This window comes from Toxotes jaculatrix, chromosome 1 (assembly GCF_017976425.1).
Source record: "Toxotes jaculatrix isolate fToxJac2 chromosome 1, fToxJac2.pri, whole genome shotgun sequence".
NCBI classification, from domain to species: Eukaryota; Metazoa; Chordata; class Actinopteri; family Toxotidae; genus Toxotes; species Toxotes jaculatrix.
Genome location: NC_054394.1, coordinates 1,137,676 through 1,160,799, shown reverse-complemented (window position 1 = coordinate 1,160,799; position 23,124 = coordinate 1,137,676). Strand labels below are relative to the sequence as shown.

The window sequence follows — 23,124 nt, the reverse complement described above, 5'->3', positions numbered from 1 at the left end:
ACAGCAGCTATCTTTCTTAATTGAGTTTCGTAGTTATTCTACTATTGGAATAGTGTTTAATCTTGTTCTCGATGACATGGCAGCTAACTTGCAGGTCATGCAGTGGCTCCTGACTGCTGTGGTCAGTTTTAATCTTTACTAAATGGAAATGAAGATGATAGCGATCCTCAGTCAGCAGACCTTTCTTTTTTAAATAAAAATGGATGGTGCTCAAAGGCTCATACGAGAGCTTCTTCCATTTTGGACTCTCTGGGTCTCTGTTCCCTCAGAGCTCAGCACTGTCAAGGTGCTTTGCTGTTGTTTAATCAGCAATAGGAATTTGCATATCAGAGTTCAGAGGAAGCACGATGCTAATTTACTTCACCTCCACAAGCAAAGCAACAGACCACAGAGTGACCAGCCACTGGAAGGAATTCAACGCAAAGGAAATAAAAAGACAACAATCAGACATTTCCTGGGTTCAAGGGAGCCTGTGTTCAAGATGGGAAGCAGAAACTGAAGTGCCCCAACAGGGGCCTGACCTGATATGGCTGGCTCTTCGGAGTATTACGGTAGAAGGCGGGTCTTGTCGGCGCGTGGCTGGCCGGCTGGGCGTGTTTTGTCTGTGTGTGTGTGTGTGTCTGAGTGTGTGTGTGTGTGTTATCCTGTCGGGTTGCTGTCCCCGGCTCAGCCCAGCACAGCGCCGGGAGGAGCGTCGCAGACAGACAGGCAGAGGGAGGGACGGTGGAGCGCATCGGCGCTGCTGTTGCGCACAAAACAAACCACCCGTGTGTTGACAGACGTTCTGCGAAGGTTGGCCCCCCACCACCACACCGCCCACCCCCTCTCCGGCTTGGTTGGATTTACTGAGGCGTCTTCTGCAGCCGCAAGGAGGTAGACTACCGCAGCAGGAAGGTCAAGAGCGGAGGACTGAGACAGCGGAGGCAGGGAGGCACAGGGACCCCGTCCGACACACCGGGACCCCGCCCGGCCGCAGCTCCCCCCCCCCCGCTGCGCTGGAGCTCACTGATTGTCACATCTGTCAAGCAGGTAAGAGCCACGGAGAGCATGAATGTCTGAGGGAGGGTTTACCTGCGGTGCTCCGTCATATGAGTACATGCTGAATTACGACTTGATTCCTCTGTCACTACATCATCAGGCTGTCGCTGTGATGTTCATTAAAGTTTTTATTTCGGTTTTTACCACTGAGGTCTAAAGATCCTGTTCGTCTCCACGCTTTACGTTTTTGAAGAACTGTTCAGTTACAGGAAAAAAAATATTTATACAATCATAAATTTCTTTAGAAACTCAGAGAAGTGTTTTTCACTATTATTCCAAAAACTGTGATTAGTTAGAAAGTGGATCAGCAAACATTTTGATCATCAGTCAGTCGATGAAATTGTTATTGCAGAAGGAAAGGCTAAATTCTCTGGCTTCATCCTCACAGCTTCCACATATCTGCTGGCTTTGTTTCTAAATGTTTATGAAGGCGGAATATTTCTCAGGTTTTGAACTTTAAAAGCAAATATTTCGTGGGGGCCCTTCGACTGTTTGCTAACTTTCTGTCGACCATACGACTGGTTAATGGAAGATTTGCAGATTATTTGTTAATTTAAATGATCTTAGCTGGAAACAAAATATCAGAACATGAGGCTTTCTCTCTGCAGCAGGCTCCACCATGTGCCACCAACCATCGTACATCCTCCGGCCAATTTCAGTGTCTCTCAGGTGGACAGAGTCAGTTTAAAATTGTTTGCAAATGTATACAAACATCATGTCTGTTAGTGTTATACTGATATCCTTAATGACTGTGGGTCAAGTCCAGGTAGCGACCTCTCATTTAACTGGCTCTGGGGAAGTGATGCTGTGGCAACGAGCCCTGTGGCTTCTCATCCCTCCTCCTGCTCCGGGTGTTATTTGTTGGTTTAGTTTGTCTGTTGCACAGGATTGTAAGTTTCATATTTAGTATTTCCTGACACTCCTAATCCTGTCCTTCTGAAAAGTACCACAGGACAGTGTTTCCTCAAAGGGGAACGTCTCCCTGGTTGATGACGGTGTCCCCTGTTTTAGTGCTGTTAATGAAGCGCTGGTCTCTGTTATCTCAGCAGCCCATAGAGTGATCCTGGTAATAAGTGAGTGTGATAATGCTGGGGAGGGAGGAGAGGGGATAGGTGTGGAGTGGAGGGTATTCAGGGTGAAGGATGAGTGTTGAACACTGTTACCATTGGTATGTTAGCATCATAGAAAGCAGTCATTAAGAGCCATTGTGTGTGTGTGTGTGTGTGTGGATACTGTGCAGGAGAAGGTACAGCATACATCCTCTGCTAATGGATCAGTTGTCACTGTTGTCATGTGTGTGTAATCTATAGTGCTAATGGTGCACACACCTAAACACACTAATGGAGAAGCTGTCTAATGTGTGTGTGTGACCAACAGACCATTCACCAGTGTATGACGCACGCACACACATGCTCTTACATCATGTGCATTGTATTGTGTGTGTGTGTGCGTGTGTGTGTGTGTTCATGCATATTCAAATCTCAGTTTGCATCTGTGTCCAGAATATCGTGGTGTCTCCAGTATATCATGCAGGTGTGTGCACGCTCCGTGCGCGCGTGTGTGTGTGCGTGTGTGTGTGTATATGTCTGTACACTCTGGCTGGTCCTCACTGTCTCACATTCCTTCAAAGGGCTCTTTGAGGGTTCAGACCTGGTTTTAGGGTTCAGGTTAGGATCAGGTTTAGGTTAGGGTTAGGGGATAGGAAATGCATTATGTCAATGATAGCTCTGTGTGTGTGTGTGTGTGTGTGCAATTCAGTCTCCGGCTGAATGAGGAGAGAGGGGTATACAGTCAGGAGACAGAAGGAGGAGGAGGAGATGGGGGATGGAGGGTAAAGGAAGAAGGGATGGTGAGGAGGAAGAGAAAGATGGTGGAGGGTGTGTGTGTGTGTGTGTGGGGGGGGGGGTGACTTCTCTCCAGTGTTTTTCCTGCTCTAATTTGCTCTGACAGCAGCTCCATCGGCTCAGGCTCTGAACAAGCCTTTACGTTCTATAGTAGGGAGAGAGACACTAAGTCTTCTACTGTCTCTCTAACGTGGCTTAATTGGTGAAGCAACAGTAGCTGCACTCAGACCTGTGCAGCTCTGTAGTTTAACTGCTACAGACTCTGTTGTGGTCCTCTCTCTTGCTAATTATCCAGTACCTCTGATTTGTATTAGGAGCCAGCCAGTACGTACATTGTTAACTGTGAGTAATGTGAGTAATGACAGCTGCGGCTCAGTTTATATATATTTTTAAAAATTATTTATTAGTTATTGATCTGTTTTAAATGTATAAATCAGGTACAGATATGAGCAGGAAACACACAGGACAGCAAAGTTAGAATAAACCAATCCACAGTCATCTGCTTCTCTTCAGTCCCTTCAAACCTCATCAGAAGAAAAAACAAAACAAAACAATAAAACCTTTGAAACAGCAAATCACACTGTTTCTTTTTGAACAGTGGATCCATCCACCCAAACACCTCTCTGCAGCGTATCCTGCCACGGAGCAGGCTGCAGACTGATGAGTGCAGTTGTTGTCTCGGTAATACCAAGCCTCCCCAAACCTGACAACTCCAGAGAAGTGGCTGTGCTCAGCTGTTGTCAGCCGTCACAGTTTCATCGTGTAGCTCCCCCAAAAACCACAAACTGATGTTTACATTTCTGTTTGTGTACGGCTCAAACAAACAAGACACAGCATGTCAACTCAGCAGCTTTGGACATGTTGGTAAATGCATTTTTTTTTTTGGCTGTTTCCCTCTGCATCTGGTACGGAGACTAAAAACATCCTGACTCCAGCCCATGACAGTCATATCAATCTTCTCATACATATATACTGTATGTGTGTGTGTGTGATCATCAAATATTCCTCAATTTAAAGGAATAATTTTGCTATGCATGACTCAGACTCCTGACACCAGAATAACCCTCTGTGACCAAAGTCAAAGAATGGGGGACCGGTGTGCTCAGTCACCTGCATATCACCTGTGATGATATGTTACAGGTGTGTGTTTATCTTGTCCTCTACACTATTATTTCAGCTTATTACAATGTGCGGCCTGTTTTTACACACAGACAAAGTGACAGTTTGGCTGTAGACAGAGCTCTGGTTTACAGTGCTCTCCAGACCTGTGGTAACACGCACACAGATTTGTGTGCTTGCACACGTGCTCGGAAGGTTGTGTCCTCTCCATCAGCTTATATTCAGCTCTTACTGCTACTTGACATTTGCGCGTATGCATTTTTTTTTGGGCAGCGGGGAAGCGACACACACCTGGAGCAGGTGGATCGCAGGAGGTTCGAGAGTTAAGGATGAAGAGACGTGGAGCAGGAGAGAGCAGCAGACAAGCGAATGACTAGAGAATAGTGACAGATAGCTGCGGGACAGAAGATCATATAGCACCCTGTGGGCGTCATATGTCAGCTGTCACAGCAGTATGTACACCGTCTACCCACCGTCTACCCTCCCAGCTGTAATTCTTCTTCCTGTCCACATGTCACACTGGAGAATTTTCTCATGGAATTGGAAGTGAATGCTGAAAAAACACATCTGTGCTCAGTCTGGTGAAATAAACTTTATTTTCACACAACATTAGATAAAATGTATGTGTCACCTCACATAGGTAACAATAAAGAAAAGACTAAAGGCTCTATGATGATGAAGTTCCATAATCAGTTCATGTAAGTATTTAATTACTAAATGTTTGATATATTCTAATGCTCAGTCACTCCTGATTTCTTTGTCCTGACTGATACAGGATGAGCATGTCCACACTTGGCTCCTGTGCACTGGACTGTGGGCTGATGAACTGGTTGAACTTGTGGTTGTTGTTATTCTGAGTTTAGTAACGTAGGAGTCAGACAGTTTGCTGAAAAACTGTGATTTGAGTAAACTTGGATCGGAGAGAGAGTTTCATAATGTGGGTAACTTGATAAATGCATTTTACTACCAAGCTCTGACATGTGAGGTGTGTCATTATACTGCATCGAGTAAACATCTTCACATCTCTTATTCAGGCTTAAAGCTGCAGTAATCAATATTTTTACTATAACAATGGATCAGATGACTTTGTGTGAAAGGTGTCAGAGGGCCCGGGTTGGATTCAAACCCAGGCCCCTGGAGTATCACGGGCCTGAACTGAATAGTGAAACCTCCATGAAGGAGCAGGATTTTTCTTGATGAAGCCTTTACTTTATATCTTTCTTCTGTTTCTGCCTTGTTAGTGTATTTTCATTTCTTTTGAACTCTCTCATGCCCTTATTTTGGATTTTGTTGAGTCTCCTCCTTAATGCTAGAGGTCAGTCCTGCACAGTGTGTAAGGAATATTAACTTGGTAACAGGATGTGTGACAAAATCATCTCAACACAAAGATCCCTCGGGCTTCTTCTGTGCATGGAACTGGTTCAGGCATCAGCACATGTGGAACATATGATAGCAGGTTGCTGTATATCCATATCATTACAGTGACGGCTGTTTCATGTCAGTTCTATAGCCTGCTTGAACTGACTCAGTCAGTAAAGTCATGTGCTGTTCTTCCACTTGTTAAATGGAGCGTTAGTCCCCCTGACGACTTGTTTTCATTTTATTTCCCTGTGAAGTAAACAAGCTCAGTGACTTCATTAAATGAAGTTGGTGGTTTTGTGTGAATGGATCATAATCAGCACAGGCAGCTTCAAGTGCAGCAGCTGGAGCACCAGCATTATTGTATGTGTGTGTGTGTGTGTGTGTGTGTGTGTGTGTGTGTGTGTGTGTGTGTGTGAGAGAGAGAGAGAGAGAGAGAGAGAGAGAGAGAGAGAGAGAGAGAGAGAGAGAGAGAGAGAATCATGGGTATGGCCTGTTTTCTGTGTCTGGGGACTGGAGCTTGGAGCAAAGGATTGTGGGTGCAGTCTGGTTCTGGTTGACTCGTCTTGACAACGAGTGAGAGAGCAAAAGAGAGAGAGAGACAGAGAGACAGAGAGAGAGAGAGAGAGAGAGAGAGAGAGAGAGAGAGAGAGACTTGGTCTGTAATTAGTGCTCAGTCCAGCTGACTGCCACATTCCACATCTGTAAATGACAGAGTTCAGGATGCTCTCTCTCTCCCCCCCCCCTCTCTCTCTCTCTCTCTCTCTCTCTCTCTCTCTCTCTCTCTCTCTCTCTCCCCCCCTCTCTCTCTCTCTCTCTCTCCCTCTCCCCCTCTCTCTCTCTGTGTGCCTGTCTAGGTCTCTCACCCTCCTGCTCAGACAGTCTCCAGTTGTTTCCACATCACAGCTTCCAAACTTCCAGAAGAGAGAGGAGATGAAGGCTCCTCCTCATCCTCCTTCTCTTGTGCATTTATCCCCCTCTCATCCTCTCATCCTCCTCCTTCTGTCACACTCATCCCCTCATCTTATTCACTCACTCATTCAGGCTTAAAACCTGGTTTTTGACGTATACAGTGTTTTAATGACAGTATACTCCTCATCCATCTCACCCTCATCCATCTCACCCTCATCCATCTCATTCTCATCCATCTCACACTCATCCATGAAGCTGTAAGGCAGTGTTGCCAGGCCAGGCTGCTCTTTATGTAACTGTGTGGGTGAACATGGTTTCAGGAAGGTTATGATCAGTTATACCATTTTGTACTTTTGTGCTTTCTACCAACAAAAACTTGTCATTTGAGTTCATCACAATTTTTCATTTCCAGTCACTGTTCTGTCATAGCCAGAGGAGACAGATTTAACATGCTGCCTCCAAATGTTGATACGTGCGTTCACGTATCAAACCACAGATCATCAGATGACCCGTTGCAGCCGTTGCGTTTAAAGATCAGTTTGTCCGCTTTACACTGATGAGCTGAACTTATGGTATGTTAAAATATTTATAGCCATTTTCCTACTTTGCCTCTTCAGCTGCTGCCTGCTGAAATGACTCCATCACTGCTTCCACGGTATGAGAAACTGCTGAACTCTAAACTCTCTAAACTGCTGTAGTTTGTGTTAAATGCAGTTATGAGGGTTAGGCTCAGTGTGTGATGCATTAATGTTTTACATCACTGTTAAAAGAAGCCATATGTGTTAGATAAATGTAGCACAATAACAGTGGGAAAAATTCCAGCCACTTCAAAGATGTCCTACAGTCAGCCATTATTTGGAGACGACTTTATGTAAAAAATGTTTTTTTATTAAAAAAATAATAAAAAGCTGAAAAGGTTTGCAAACAAGTTCTAAATGAGAAATGATCAGTCAAGGAATCGATTAGGTTCCTACAATTTTGATAACTGATTAATAATTAAGCCATTTAACAAGCAAGAAATAAGCATTTGGTGCAGCCCTATAGGAAAAATTCAACTTGACATATAACCTTATTAGTTTTTATTTTCTTTCTTTATTGAATTAAATTATGCACAAACATGGGAAGAAAAATGTCAGGGAGATGCAAACACAGACAAAAATATAAACTAAACATTCTGTTGTTGTTTTTTTTTAAATTTTTTATAAGAACAATAATTCACACAGAATGAAATATTTCCCAGGATTAGAACATGCAACATTACCTGTAACTTTTTTAATGTCCATCACATTTATAATTATTTGCCTTATCATTGCCTTAGCCTTATTTTATTATTTTGAAATTATTTCTAGTGCTTCTACAGCTTCTTCTTCTTCTATTCCAGTCATGTGATATTATTCTTTACAATCCATCTTGTGTAAGATCCCTTTGTCCTGTCGCTATAAACCAAAGATACCCGCGGGTATCACCATTTTATCTCATCATATCATATTAAATACTTAATTCATGGTTTTGACAAAGCCAAAACAACTCCCCCTACCCCACCTTTACATAAACATGCTTGTAGCAAGAGATAAACCCAGCGTTAACAAATTCAGTTGATAACCAACCAGCTTCATGATACAGGTTATCGAGGGCAGCCAACGTTCGGCTTAGTGAAGCCAGATAACGTCATGAGAGCTAGAATAAGTTGACCTGTCTTTGTGGTCCCCAGAGCAAGAACAGAGGAGGTGATTCAGCATAATAACATACATACATAGAGCAACAAGAGCATTCAGCTAGAGTCATGTGTTTGACCAAAACCGAAACACAGCTGAGGGGAACCTCAGAGTTATTCTCTTGTGAGGGTGTCAACCATTACGTCCAGCACCTTTCACATTACACGTAGTCATTTGATCCACTGTCTATGTTCTCAGGACCTCGGGGGCCTGGCAGCACTGTGAAGAACAACTGAATCAGTCTGACTAAATAAAGTGTGAAGGGGGGGGGGGCAATTCTGAAATAAAGCTTCATGCTTAACTGGAAGGAAGAGAGGACTGTGTTGAGGTGATGACGTTTTCCAAGCATCATTGCAGCGGCAGTTCTGTACCAGCAGGAGCCAGGCCATCAGGATCATCAAGCTTCATATTAGAGTAAAGAAAATAGCAGTTAGAGGAGGATTTTGTGTCAACAATAAGACAAGGTTTTTCTCCAGGCCACCAGTCCAGGGAGTACCTCGCCTCTCGCCGGTAGTCAGCTGGGATAGCCTCCTGTCCCCCTGCTTGCTTCTGGTTACAGCTAAGAATCCTTCAAGAATCACATGATTAATCACATGTATGAGTGAAAAGAACAGCAAATCCAACAAAGGGATTTTTACCCCATTTTTCATTTACCAAATGATGAACCGTGGGATAAAATCTAGCATGTAGCACAATGAATGGTGCAGTGAAATAAAACAGAAAATGATCATACAAGCCCAAAACCAACATACCAGTGTGACAGTTCCTCCAGTATCTCTGCTCATTAACTGTTTCCTTTGTGTTTCTTTGTGTAGGTGTGTATCAGAAGTGTGTGTGTGTGTGTTTTTGTGTTTTTTGTTTGTTCAGTCCTGCCTTTCCAGTCCCAAAACAAGTGTGTGATTACTGTCAGTGCTGTTGTGTCATGGCCTATCACACTTTGACAGTTAGGACTAGTGGGAGGAAGGTGGGCTGAGTGTGTATGTGCGTGTGCGTGTGTGTGTCTGTGTGTGTATCACTGACCTTTATCTCTTTCACTGGAAAGAGTCTGGAATAATTATCCTGATAGAAATCTGCTTTTGTGACCATGTGTGGGTGTAAAGCAGTTGTTAATTGTTACATTAGCACGACGAGGAGTCACATGCAGAGCAGTCATAGAATAACAGTCCTGTTATATTCCTGAAGCCATGATGCCAATGAGATGCCGCAGATGGATGCGCGATAAAGAGGCTGCTGCCTGTGCGTCTGAGTTCCTGTTGCAGCGTGACCGCAGATAAGGACTGAGGAATTTAAAGGAATGTTCAGACATTTTGGAAAATGTGCTTGTTTGTCTTTTTAGTCCAGTGTCAGATGAGACGATTAGTAACTGTCTTGTCTCCACAGCAGGACGTGTTTCGCCTGTGACAACAGGAAAAAACTCTAAACTGTGGTTTGTCAATATGACAGGAAGTGTTGTGAGACAGTAGGGATTTGTATAGAGTCAGATACTTTCTCCAGTTCTTACACAGACATACTTTATTACGTCATAGATTTTAGAAGAATAAAAATGTTTCATTCGTTTAATTTTTTGCCCACATTCAGTAATGTGTAAAGATAATTTGAAAACATATTTTTGGATTTTATTTTTTTTTGTGAGTTTATTAAAAATGAAAAACTGAAATCTCTCATTTACCAAATTCATTCAGGACTGTATAAGCTGCTTTGGCTGGAATTACAGCTTCAAGTCTGGCTTACTGAGTCTCTACAAGCACTGCACACCTGGATTTGGGAAGTTTATTCCTTTTCCTCCTGACAGATCATCCATACTCATCCATTTCAAGTCAAACAAGCTTTAATGCCAATTCAACCATTTCATACTCTGTCACACGTATGCTGGAATGAAAAGAAAGTTTCTCTGGAGCCAAAGTGCTGGACAGTACTACTCAAATTAAATACAGGACAACTAACAATAAAGACACTACAACAAGTCCTACTCATGACAGGACAGACATATGAGGACAGAGGTTACTGTAGATAAAGTGTCCTGTTTCACACAAGGCAGCACAGAATTTAGCAGTAAAGAAAAAGTGACTTGTGCCAGGTGTTTATGAATGTAGGTATCTAACTATAACTTCATAGAAAGATGCCCCATTCTTAATCCTCCTGCTGAATTGTCATGGGACAGCTGTTTAGTAGTGGACCTGTCTGAATCCAGGACATGTTGAAGACAGAGGCTGTGATTCAGGTCTAAATTGACAGCCACTCTCTAAAGCACAATCTCTCACAGTAAATCACAACAACAGATGTCTATTGAAGATTGTTAGTCCCCCACTAATTTAATTGTTACTGACTTTCATTCACTTTGTCACCTTCTTGCTGTGTAAGTCCCTGTCCCAACACTAGTAAAGCATCCACTAATTCAGAGTCTGAGTGAGAGACAGGGAGAGCACAGCTGGCTTGATGTCAAACTCCGTGTGGATGTCATTAATATTTCAGATGTTTACGTATCAAAGGAAACTCTTCAAAAGTAAAGAAAGAGAGACGGAGGAGATGGGGACAGACAGTTTGCTGGCAGTGACAGTTGGCAACCTTTGAAATTTTCTGTCCAAAATGTCAAGTCATGTCCCTGATAACTCCGACTCACAACTGCTGCCCAAACACCTGCAGCTTAATGAACTGGAGCACCCAAGCTATGCTGCTGCTATCATTACTGGTGTGTGTGTGTGTGTGTGTGTGTGTGTGTGTGTGTGTGTGTGTGTGTGTGTGTGTGAGAGAGAGAGAGACATAGAGAGGCAGACTGATGTAGATAGAAAGAGACAGAGGAAGAGTCTCTGTCCTTTGCTTTGATCTCTCCTAGGCTTCTTTTATCTCCAGCTTTATTCAGGTCTAGTAACAGATGATTCCCATGTACACACACACGCGCACGCATGCACGCACACACACACACATATCTACTTGTTTTACTGTAGTTGTGACGACACTCATTAAAATAATGCATTCCATAGCCCCTTATCCTAACCCTGACCTAAACCTGATTCTACCCTGAACCCTAAAACCAGGTCTGAACTTTCAAACAGACCTTTGAAGATGTGAAGACCAAACAAAATGTCCTCACAATGATGATTTCAATCAGTTTGTCCACACAACCACAGAAAGACATTTACATTCATACACACACACACACACACTGCTCTCCCAGTAGTATGAAGCTGTTTGATGTGTGTGCACAGGTTTGCTTTTCCACTTTGTTTAAATTCTTCTGTTCACAAGGCCAATTACAACATAAATGAATGCATGCACACCTGAACACACACAACATTTACATATAAAGTCAGAGGCGGCTACAGTGTAACTGGGAAACTGGACATGCTCATGCTTGTAATCATAGAAATAGATCAGAGGATTCTGATGTTTATTGCAGCTTCTGCAGTATCTGCATCCTTTTACCTTCACTGTTGATAGGCTATCACTCACGACGTGTGACCAATCATGGTGCTGTAGGCGGGACATTGCTCGAGACCGCAGAGTGGTGTTTATAGACAGCGAGAGTCAAAGTAGTACATTTTTTAAAATTATTATTATTTTTCTATTATCTAATTCTACATGAATTCTGATAATGGTTAAAATGCTGAATATCTGATCTGATAACCATCCAGGCTGATAATTAGTCAAAGCTCTAATGCACACTTGTCAGACACCAGACTCTGTAATATCTATAGACAGCTCAGTGGTCCATCCTAGCACGAACAGATGGTGTTCATTGACCAGTGCCCTTTTCCTTCCTTCCTAGCTCCCTTCTTTACCTCTTCCCTTACTGTCTTTCGGAAATCCTTCCCTCCTTTTTCCTTTCTTTCTTTCCTTCTTCCATCATCCATTCTGGAAGATGGCATATCCCTCTCTAGCCTTGAACTTTGAAAGTCCTCACCAGACTGTAGCAGCTGGCAAGGATTTAGAGCCACTGACTGTGCCCTCTGAGTGTGTGTGTGTGTGTGTGTACATGTCTTTTTATGGTTATGTAGGCAAATGTTTGTTCTAAACCATCATTGTGAGGACATTTTGTCCAATCCTTTCTTCCTCACTCCTTCAGTGGGCTCTTTGAGGGTTCAGGTTAGAATCAGGTTTGGGTCAGGGTTAGGGTAAGGTTTGGGTTTAGGCATTCAGTTCAGATGGTACCCAGAGGATAAACTGTCAGCTTCACTGTTCAGGGATGAAATTGTTAGCGAACATTTTAGAGTAATAATTCCCAATAATCAGCTGTTTTACTTAGGTAATGACTCTATTTTTATGCATGTAGTTATTTATTTTTTTTCAAATTAGATGTTCACTTCTATGAAAAGGCTGAGATGTGCTTGCTTTCTTTTTTTATATAACTGTGAGCTGAATATATTTGGGTTTGGGATTTTTTTTTTCTTTTCTCCGCTGACATTTTATAGACTAAAACAATAGATGGGTTCATCTTAAAAATAATCAACACAGTGATCAGTTAATCAAAACTAGTTAATAAAACTAATTAGTGTCAGTCACAGCACTTGTAGTCATAAGGCATGTGTGTATCTCCCTCTTTAATGACAGTATACGTGTTCACAATTCCTGTTCAGTGTTTGCACACTTTGTTGTCTTGTAGACTGAATTGTAAATGGATAACATTGCCAGTTTCGCCCCAAGTCTGCACCCGCCACTTTGTTTTTGTCATGACATGCTGTGTGAATACACGTCTTATATACACAGGTATGTGTCCAATCTAAATTATGCCCAATCACACCTCACAGATAATTAAAGCTAACAAGATGCACCTGAACACAGTTTGAAGTGCCACAGCAAAGGCTCTGAATACTTATGTCAATGAGAGATTTCGCTTTTTGACTTTTAATAAGTTTGCAAAAATGTTGTTATAGGTTATTGAGTGTAGATGGATGAGCAACATTTTATTCATTTAAAAAGAAATCTACCACATAATATGCTGATCAGTACAGGTAGGTGCTGTTGTGCTTTAGAGGAAGTCTAACTTGCTGATGCTAATGCCAGTCACCTCAGGTTGAGTGTTCCCTCTTCATGATCTGATCCGAGCTCTTAGAGTCTTCAAAGGTCTAACTGGATGGCAGAATTCTCCCACAATGCAAGTGTGTTACAGAGCACATAAAGTCATGTACATTACAGGGATCTTACAGTGAAACTTTCAGAATCTGAGTAAGTAGAAGTTATGTTTGCAGGAACAGTCATGAAATAATGGCATATTGTGGACCCACCAAGAGAGTGAAGGTCTGGCACATGCATACAGAGGGAGTAACTGAGCCATATCTCTGACTTTTGTGTTCATTTTCCCGTAAATATACAGTATATATAAATATATAATGATGAATCTTGTCACTTCTGGTATTTATGGATGTGTACATGATACTGTGTGTGTGTGTGTGTGTCTGTCTGTGCATGCTCCATGAGAGAGTTTCTATATAAGACACATTAGATGCCAGGGCCACCATGCAGGCCCAGTAATGCGGTGTTACAATGTGAGTGTGGATTCATATAAATGGCGGATTTGTTGCTCACTAAAACTAGTCAGCATGAAGGTTAAATTGTGACACGTGTAAACAAGGCTCTGGTCTCCAAAACCAATTTGCAGCTTGTTTTTAACAGCAAATTAAGGTGATGGTGGCTGATGGCAGCCAAATAACTGAGGCCTGGTCTGCTGCTGCTGCACTCGCTGTAAGTCACTCTGCAGATGAGTGCCAGAGAAATGCCTGAAATGGAAATGTAAAATGGAAGTGATGGGTGATTGGTGCTCATTGAATACCACTGGCACCAGCCGCGTTGGCACAGGTGTGGCACTGGAGCAGGCGAAACAGAATCTATGCACCATTCTTCTCCATCTAATCATTTATCAGGTTATTAGAGACATAAGACAATTTGTTATTGAAGGGCTTCGCTCTGTGTTTTTCATCCATTCCTTCACCTCTAATGCTTTTCTCAGGCTGTGTGTGTGTGTGTGTGTGTGTGTGTGTGTGTGTGAATTAGTGGGAATGGTGTGTTTTTTCCAGAAATACAGTGGCATCACGGATCAGGTTTTGGGGGGACACAATAACTGGACCTCAGATTTGGACTCATTGCACTGGAAAAAGTTTTGTTACATCCAGAATTTGATGTCAGAGGCAAGACATAACATAAGACATATCAGTCAGTGGATCATAAAGCTGGGTGTCATCTGCATAACAGTGGAAATAAACATTATTATTATCTCACCCAAGGGGAGCATAGCATCACTACACTGGACCAGGAATCGACCCTTGGAGCACACCACATGAGAAGTGGGCTGGTTCAGGAGAATTCTCCCATTACAATGCAAGCATAGTATCCTTGATACCAACACAATTTCCAAGGCAATTAATAAGGACATAGTGGCTGACCATATCAAATGCAGATGTAGCCACTAATGCTAAACCATGAGGTAACATTTGGTTTAAACTTTTTACATCATCACATTAACGGTTTCCTTTAGCATTACCCCAAAATAATTCTACACGTTTGCATGTCTGATGTATTTTGATCAATCTGTGACAATTTTACTGCAGTTTTGTAAAACAAAGAAAAAACAACTCATTTGCTGCTTTGCCTCTACGTGTTCAGGAGAAGAAAATAAGCTGCCGCTTCTGTGTAGATACATAAAAGTCCTCTGTTGGACTCTGTTGGTGAATGAATGCTCATGGCCTTCGTTAGAGTTCGAAAAAGGTGAAGGACACAAGGACTTCCACAATATTGACGAGTGATAAATTAAGGGGGAAAAAATGAGGGGGAAAAACAGAATAATAACTCCCAGTCATGTTTCAGTGAGGATGAAAATGATGTGAATCATATGCTGTGGCCTTGACAGGCTCCAGATCTCAATCCAGCTCAACTCCTATGATGGATTCTGGAGTGACACCAGTAACATGAGTAACACTAGATGACTAGACTAGGGAATATCTTTTAGAAGAATGCCGAACTGTTTGTCTTTGTTACAACTATGCAACAGAAAGTTTTAGAAACATGTTGGTAAGAAGGAGGTGACTCATCAGATCACTTCAGATCAGGCACAACAGTATGATAATCCTCCTCAGATCCTTTAACAGTACGTTTATATATTTATGGAAAAGTGCAGATAAGACATTAAAAAAAAAAACATCCAGCGACTCAAATAGTTTAGGAACACCACACTAACACTGGGCAGTTCCTCCCTTTGCTCTCATGGATTCCACAAGAAGTTGGAAACATTGCTTTGACATTCTGCTTCATGTTGACATGAATGCCAAAAACACATCAGTGGACCAGCGTCATGTGGCGTCATGGCTTTTGAGAAGGCAGAGGCCCAAGCATAATGTTTTTAACCACCCTCACGCCGCGGCGCCCAATTTGTATCGACACATCTCTCTGGTCGGCTGCTCTGTCTGTTCCAGAGCAGACAGCGTCAGGACAGGCTGCAAAATGAACATAATTGGCACTTTGCTGTCACAGTCACTGCTCTCTGCGCTGCATGAACATAGGCCTTCATGTAGTCTAACTCAGTGACACAACACCTCCCCCAACCCCCACTCATACATTTTTTAATATGTGTACATAGCTGGGTTTTTTTTTTTTTTTGAACAGTGTTCTTTCTGAAAGGCCTGAGACGAGCTGCTCATCCTGTTTTTCTTGGAACAGCGACGTGAAAAAGTGTGCCTGACAATTCAAATGCCTCTTGTAAGATAATCATGAATGGCTGTGAGTAGACTGTGTGGTGTGTGTGTGTGTGTGTGTTTGTAGTATATGCATTCATTCACAATCATCTGATATGGGGCTGGAGACGGACTGTCTTCTCTGTCTGTTGCCCAGCTGTCCAGGGACATGTTGGTGTGTGAGTGCAAGTTTGTGTGTGTGTGTGTGTGTTTATCCTTACCGTTATCTGTGACAGATAGTTATGAGCAGACAGACTGACGCTTTCCCAAGTGTTAGCCTTGGGGCAGACTGGGAAGAGGCATAAGGGTGTATGTGCTTGTGTGCTTGTGTGTGTGTGTGTGTGTGTGTGTGAGAGAGAGAGAGAGAGAGAGAGAGAGAGAGAGAGAGACAGACAGACAGACAGACAGACAGACAGACACACAGATAGAGAGAAAGAGAGAAGGGGGGGTGGGCATCTGAAATCCTCTGCTTCAACTCCCAACTCCCCCACTTTTGGTTTTCTTACTTTTTTCTCATCAGTGCTTCCTTACCTTTTCTATCAGTTTCTCTCGCTGTCTGTCTCTTTACACGTCATTCCGTCTTACATCCAGTATGAAAATTATTTTTCTTCCTCACAGGAACATTTACTACTAATTCTGTCTGCTTAACATGAAAGGAGTAGCTTATTTGCTTTCTGGTGGAGAGTTAGATGAGAAGATCTGAAGGACCAGTTTTTCTGACCAGGAGCCCAGGGAATCCAGGAAAAGTAGATTTGATTACTGTTGGACAGTGACAGGATGGCTGCTTCCATCATCTCCAGTCTTTATGCTAAGCTAAGCTAACCAGGTGCATCCAACTCAGACAATGTGAAAACATTTCAAACTGTCTAGAACTTGAGTGTTAATTGGTTTGTGGGTATTTCATGGTCAGAAGATTATCATGAGCATGGGCCCTGGACACACACCAGCCATGGTGTCTGACAGAAACTGGTTTCCATTCATTTCAGTGCAGAGACTTGGAACCTGCTTCAGTTAATCCATCACACTGAACTAGATTAGATTACTCTTTGTCTGATTCCTCTGAAATTTGTCTCGCATCACAATCCAAGACTGTTCCGTGGAAGGAGTTGCTCTCAGTGGCAAAGCCTCAGTTAATCACCCACCTCTGTGTTTTCCCTCAGTTCTGTGTGGAGGATGTTTAGCCTCTTTCAGCTCATTGATTTGGATTAACTTTACTGTTTTGTTCACTGTGGCTGCTCTCATCAGTCACAATATCAGAAAACAACTCACTGTCCACGGCCTGCTCAGCAACAAACAGCAGACAGACACAGTGAGAGAGCAGCTGGTGAACATGGTGGGACATGTAACAGCTAAAGAGCCAGATCCTTCCCTCAGGAGTTGGTGGAGACCAAACCAGAGCTACAAGGAGAGTGAATATTGGTCGTTTGATCGTTTGTGGCCAGAAGCACGACTCCAAATAAACGTTAGTCTATGTCTGCTGGATGTGTGAATAGGCAACTGTTTGCAAAAACATCACACTTACACACTTTATGAAGCCATGATATACCAGTGTTGTGTTTACAGCCTCTTCCAGTTTGACATGTACAGGAAGTGCTGAGGGCAGTGAGTAGGAGCTGGCATCAGCAACAGCCAAGTTGTATTAGAGTTGTGTCAGGCAGAGTACACACCAAACTCAAAAAAAAAGGACTGAAAAAAGATTTGTTCACTCCTCACGGCAGGGTCCACTTTCACAAAAACCTGCATCCCTACAAAAACCGTGGTTTAGACGAAGGTAAAATCAAACTGTTGTAAATCTGATTTGAAATACATTTTAAATTGAAAACAAATTTGTGCATTTTAAACATATGTGTGTGTACCATTGTGGTTAATGTGCAGTTATGTATCACAGTAACAGGATACAACCATGGACCGGGGTCATGGATAATGTGTTAGAGGGATTTACAGGATGAGAGGAGGAGAAATGGTAGGGAAGAGGAAAGAAGGTTTATGAGAGTGTGTGTGTGTGTGTGTGTGTGTGTGTGCGTGTGTTGGGGGGGGTTGGAAGGTGTTGCAGGGTGAAACTGGGTTATAAAAGCTCAATTGCTCATACGGTAAAGCTCGCTATCAATCACGCACAGACACACTCAGCCACACCATAAAATGCCAGAAGGATTGGCAGTGGCCACAGTTTCATTATTGTTGGAACAAGGAAATTCAATCAGCCAATCAAAGAATCGTGAGTTTTTCCATCTCTTCCTCTCTCAGCATTCTCTCTCTTTCTTTCTTTCTTTGTTTTCCCTGTTCTCTGTCTTTCCCCTTTTTCCTATTTCGTCATTTGCACAGCAGTTTGAGATGACATGTCATCAAATGTGAGGGACTTTGATCTTAATAAATGGCAAAACAGCAACAATTGAAGCTTTCATGAAAATTCAGTCACACCGCTGTTTAAAAACTGAAAGTGATAATTGTGAGAAATACACTTCTCTTTTTTTCTGAGAGTGAGATGAGAAGATTGATATGATGCTCATTTCTGTGTGTTGAGTGTGGTGTCAGCGTGTGGCTAGCCTAGTTTAGCATAAAGACTTGGCTCTGAACTGGAGATGATAAAAATGATTAACACTAACACACCTTCAAATAGCCTCTCAACCAAAGGGTCTCGCCAAACTCTGCAGGCAGCAGGAATATAATGCACCAGCTAACTGTTTGACCCCCCCGCGTTCTTCAGTGTATGGGCTACAGGCCAGCATGTACAGGAAGTGCTGAGAGCTGCAAAGTCGAGTCAGGCCAGAAACATCTGCTTTTGTACACAAGAATGTTATGAATATTCATAGTCCCTAGAGGTAAAGTGAGCCATTCCCCATCTTTACCCCCAAATTTCAACTTGTACACAGTAAATAAGAAAATATGTTTGCCATGGCGCACTGTCACGTCACCACAAGAAGGTTCAGGGTTAGAATCCACCAGCTGAGGCTTTTCTGTGTGGATTTTACATGTTCTCCCTGTGCTTGCATGGGTTCCCTCCAGGTTCTCCAGCTTCCTACCACAGTCCAAAGACATGCAGATTTGGTTCACTGGTGACTCTAAATTGTCCATAGGAGTGACTGTGAGTGTGAATGGTTGTTTGTGTTTCTATATCAGCCCTGTGATAGACTGGAGATCTGTTCAGGGTGTACCCCCACCCCGTCAGCCATGTGCTCACTGACAGGTCCAATTGATATGATCTAAACTGGGAAGACGATCCATTCCAAATAGAGTTCATTGATTCACTGGTCAATTTCTCTGGTGTTTTTGTTTTACGTTGTGTGTATGTGTCCGTGCATAGGTTGTGATGTTTGATGTATGTGTGGGCTGGGCTGTTCTAAAATTGGAGGAGTGGAGGGAATCAATGAAGGCTGAGCTCTATGAATAGTCCAGCCTAATTAGTAGAACTCTCTTAGTGTGTGTGTGTGTGTGTTGACTTCTGGGGTTATTCATTTAATTTTGGTTTTAGTGTTTTTCTTTGAAAAAGTGTTTCAAACCAACAAGACACTCACCTCGTCACAGTTAATTATCTGATCCTCTGTCATGCTTCTTTCTCTGTGACAGAAGGCTTTGCCCTGCCTTTGAGTGTCACCTTTATAAAGACGTTTTCTTTTGGTTGGACGAGTTTCAACCCTTTGTAGTCTCATCCAGTTTGTGGAGTCATTCACAACAACACAGCCTGACAAAAACAGACAGAGTGTTAAACTCACTGTAGCACAGGGAGTTGATCTCGTCGTTTCGTGGTGTGCTGGAGCACAGACACTGCAAGGCGACTCAGTTGTTTTTCTCTAGGTTAGTAGCAGCTTTAGCTTCTGCCTGACTTTGTGACATTACCTTCACTGTAAACTCTCAAAGATGTACACTAGCAGTCAAAAAATTTTACAACACTTCCATTTTTATGTTGCTGTTTTTTAAATTCATATAATTCAGCGTCTCAGTGTTTCTGAAATCAAAGCACAGAACAAATAAAAAAAAACAACATTTTCTGTCTTTCTACAGTGGACATCAAATATTGCTCAGAAAGTTCCCACAAATGTGATGCACGTGTAGTTTGCTTCGCTTTCACCTTCTGACCTGTTCATCTTAAACCAGCTCCACTGGGTTTTAGGTCTTGCTGTAGGATGAAGCCCTGACCAACCAGCCTGTCTTTCTTGGTTTCTGCCTTTCTCTCTCCAGTCTGATGGAAACATACATTCCTACTTCCTGCTGTACAGTATTGTCTTAACGTTGCATCAGAGTGTGTAGTAACACAGTTTGTTCCAGCAATTATGTGCATTTACTCTCAAAGCTTTATTTGCTTCCATTGCTGCAGGGAAACTGTAAGTGAACGTGCTCCAGGGACTGCAGAATCGGTCAGTCAGTCCACATTGTTGGTCCAGATTGAAATGTATCAGCAACTGTAGTATATGATGGATCTGCAGGAAATTTTGTGCAGATATTTATTTGTCACAGAGGATGAATCCTTACTGACTTTGGTGACCCACTGACCTGTTGTCTGGATGCAGCCGGTGTTTAAGTGCTGTATCTAACATCCAGTTACTTTATCTCCAATACAGAATATTTGTTTTCATATCTTTTGGAAGTAGTTATAAGTTTATGGACAAGACGTACATTTAAACCTAGTAATTAAATTCCACATGTACAATGTGTCTGTCAAGTGTGTTTGTGTGTTTGTGAATATGATTTTTATAGAGTGTGCCAATACCAAGAAGAAGCACAGAGGCAGTAGAGTGGGGGTGGGGGGAGCCCTTTTCAAAGAAACTGAGTTGAAGTGTCTTCACACAGTCTTGTTCAGGACAACGGCACACTTTCCATTATTACATGCATATACACACTAATAAACTCTGCAGCAACTGCAGTGAAATAAGCTGCATCACCGCCTCTTATACAGCTTTTACTATTTTGACCTAATAAAGCAAAATGTCTGCCCAGCTTCATTGTTCAGCCTGTCAGTGGAAACGGTATCAAACTGATTCTGTGCAATGTTCCACTTCCACTTGGCTTTTTCATTTCATTTCCACTTTCCAAGTCAGTGGGCTTATAATTTACAAGGTAAATAGGTAATAATGATGCTATTATGCAGAAGAGAATAATTAAACACCACAGAAATCTCCAGCAAACAAGCCACTGTGTCTACGTGAGAGTATCTGCATAATATTGACTCCTGTACTTGTCAGAATTTATCCATTTAGATGATTGGGCTGACTGATATGTAGATACACAGATTTTCTCGAAAAGGATTGAATGAGCGAGAGCCGAAGGAAAAGAGTGAGGGATGGAAAAATAAGAAGAAGGAAGGAGTTTGTGAAAGGACAGAAAAAGGTGAAAAGAAGAAGAGAGGAGACAGGCGTGGAGGAATAGGGGCTGATTGCATGACTGATTTCATGAGTCACTTCTCTGCGGGCAAGAGACTGGAGAGACAGGTGGCTGTGTGTGAGAGTGTGTCCTCATGGCTCGCTGTGATGTGTGTGTGTGTGTGTGCGTGCGTGCGTGGCAGTAATTTTATTAGTATGTGTGTGCGAGTGAGAGATAGTGACCAGATGTGATCTTTGATGTTCAAAAGTGTCAGCTGAAAAGGAGAATGGTCAAGAGAGGATAAAGTTCACAGTGCACGCACACACACACGCATGTTTATCTGTTGGAAATTTAGTGGTTGCCAGACTTCGTTGAAGGTTTGCACACAAACAGCAGACTCATACACACACGCAGTCAGCCACTTCATACACAGCTTTTGTCGTGTATTGTTTGTTTTTATTGTGTGTGTGTGTGTGTGTGTTGGGGGCGGGGTTATGGATATAAACATTCATCAGATCTGCAAACTAAATGATGTATATTACATACATTATAAAGTTAAATTCCACCTTTGCTCTTTTAACCACCTCAGCTGTGATCTGTTGCTCATTTCTCACAATGAGCAAAATTTGAATGGGGAAAGTTTGTACCAAAAGTTAATTCATTAACTTGATTAACCTCATTTAAAGCTCCCATCTATACGAATTTGAAACTGGCAGCTTTGGTGCCCCCCAGTGGCAGCATTAAAACCAAACAGTGGCAGACTGCAAAGAATGTTCAAACTCTGTCAAGCACCAAATGTCTATCGATCCATGCAGATTTATGTTATCAGTAGGAACCAGTAGGTTTGGGGCTAAGTGAGAGGCAGTGACACAAGGCTACACTCATGCCATACCTAATATCAAAATAATATCACATTAGAAACAATAGCATGGTCAATGATTTATCATCCACACCTCTCTTTGCTAGGGGATGCCACCTGACGTGTGAAGCTGCCGCCTCTTTTGTTCACGCTCGTCGTATCCGTGCCTCACCTGACACTGAGACGTTTAACGCTTTCTTCAGTGTGAGCGAGAGTTTGAGCTGGGTTTTGTCAGGTGTGATGGTTTGTCAGGGAACACACTGTGAACACTCTATCGATTGGTGTCATCACACACAAACACACACACACAATGACTTTTACATTTGTTTGTTTTCTATAATTCTAAACCTTCTTTGATACGACCAAATCAGCGACTGTGAGAATCAGATCAGTCCGGTGCTAAACGTTCTTGGATCCTCTCATTTCTAGCATTATGACACATGCTCTGACACTCATTTAGTCTACTGCTTGGTTTGGAAGGGCACTAAATAATTTACATCCGCTTCCTCTGCTCATGATGGTGCTTATCCAAGCTTAGCTCTGTGGCTCTTTTATGCCGATACTGAAATTTGTAGTCAGCAACTGTGACCATTTCACCAGCTGCTGGCAGACAGAGAATTTACCACGCGGTCGCCATGAAATTGAACTGGTTAATAAGCTCTCTACATGCCAGTATCAGTACTTCTCACTGGACTTAACAGCATATCATCTAACCTGTGTTGTGATAGCATAGTCAGTTGATTGTTGACTTCTGCTCCAGCATTTCTTCAGAGCTTCACTTCTGTATCCTTTGGAAGGTTTATCCATCACTGTATCCCAGTGGACAATAGTATCTGAAAGCCTAAAGCCTTAAAGATTAATTGTACTTGTATGAAAATCTCTTTTTAAATGAGCGTGGTTTCTAAATCACAGGAGCCGTGAATTAAATGAATTTATTTATGTCTTGATAAGTTTTAGAGGAAAAAATTTTCATCATCAGCTATGACCATTTCACTAACTGTTAGCAGACGCAGCAGCAGATAGAAAGTGCACCGTATGGTTTTGCTGTTGTGATATTGTTGACAGCTTACTGAACAGTATTCCTGGTTAAATCTACACATCATTGTTTTTAACTTGAAATAATCATAATAATGATAAAGCTTATTGAAAGAAATGTGTTTTCAGGAGTAATTAAATTCAATAAGATATTGAATTTGTCAGTCTGAGGTCATCGGGCAGCTTGTCCTGACCTGTCTTACATCTTGACATGGAAACTACCAACAAGTTCCTGTCTGAGGGCTTCAGACTATGTCCAAGTTGAGAAGGTACAAGTAGTTCAGAAA

The 23,124-nt window shown here is 42.3% G+C and overlaps 1 protein-coding gene across 2 annotated transcripts in view; it reads left to right on the top strand.

Annotated features, from left to right (window-relative positions):
• Positions 1–717: 717 nt before the first annotated feature.
• The window catches only part of dok4 (docking protein 4), a 55,502-nt gene continuing 33,095 nt past the window's right edge, over positions 718–23,124 (top strand). For both annotated transcript variants that reach the window (XR_005893932.1, XM_041035396.1), the window contains exon 1: positions 718–1,029. The gene's annotated coding sequence lies outside the window, so the exon portion shown is untranslated. The remainder of the gene's footprint in view (positions 1,030–23,124) is intronic.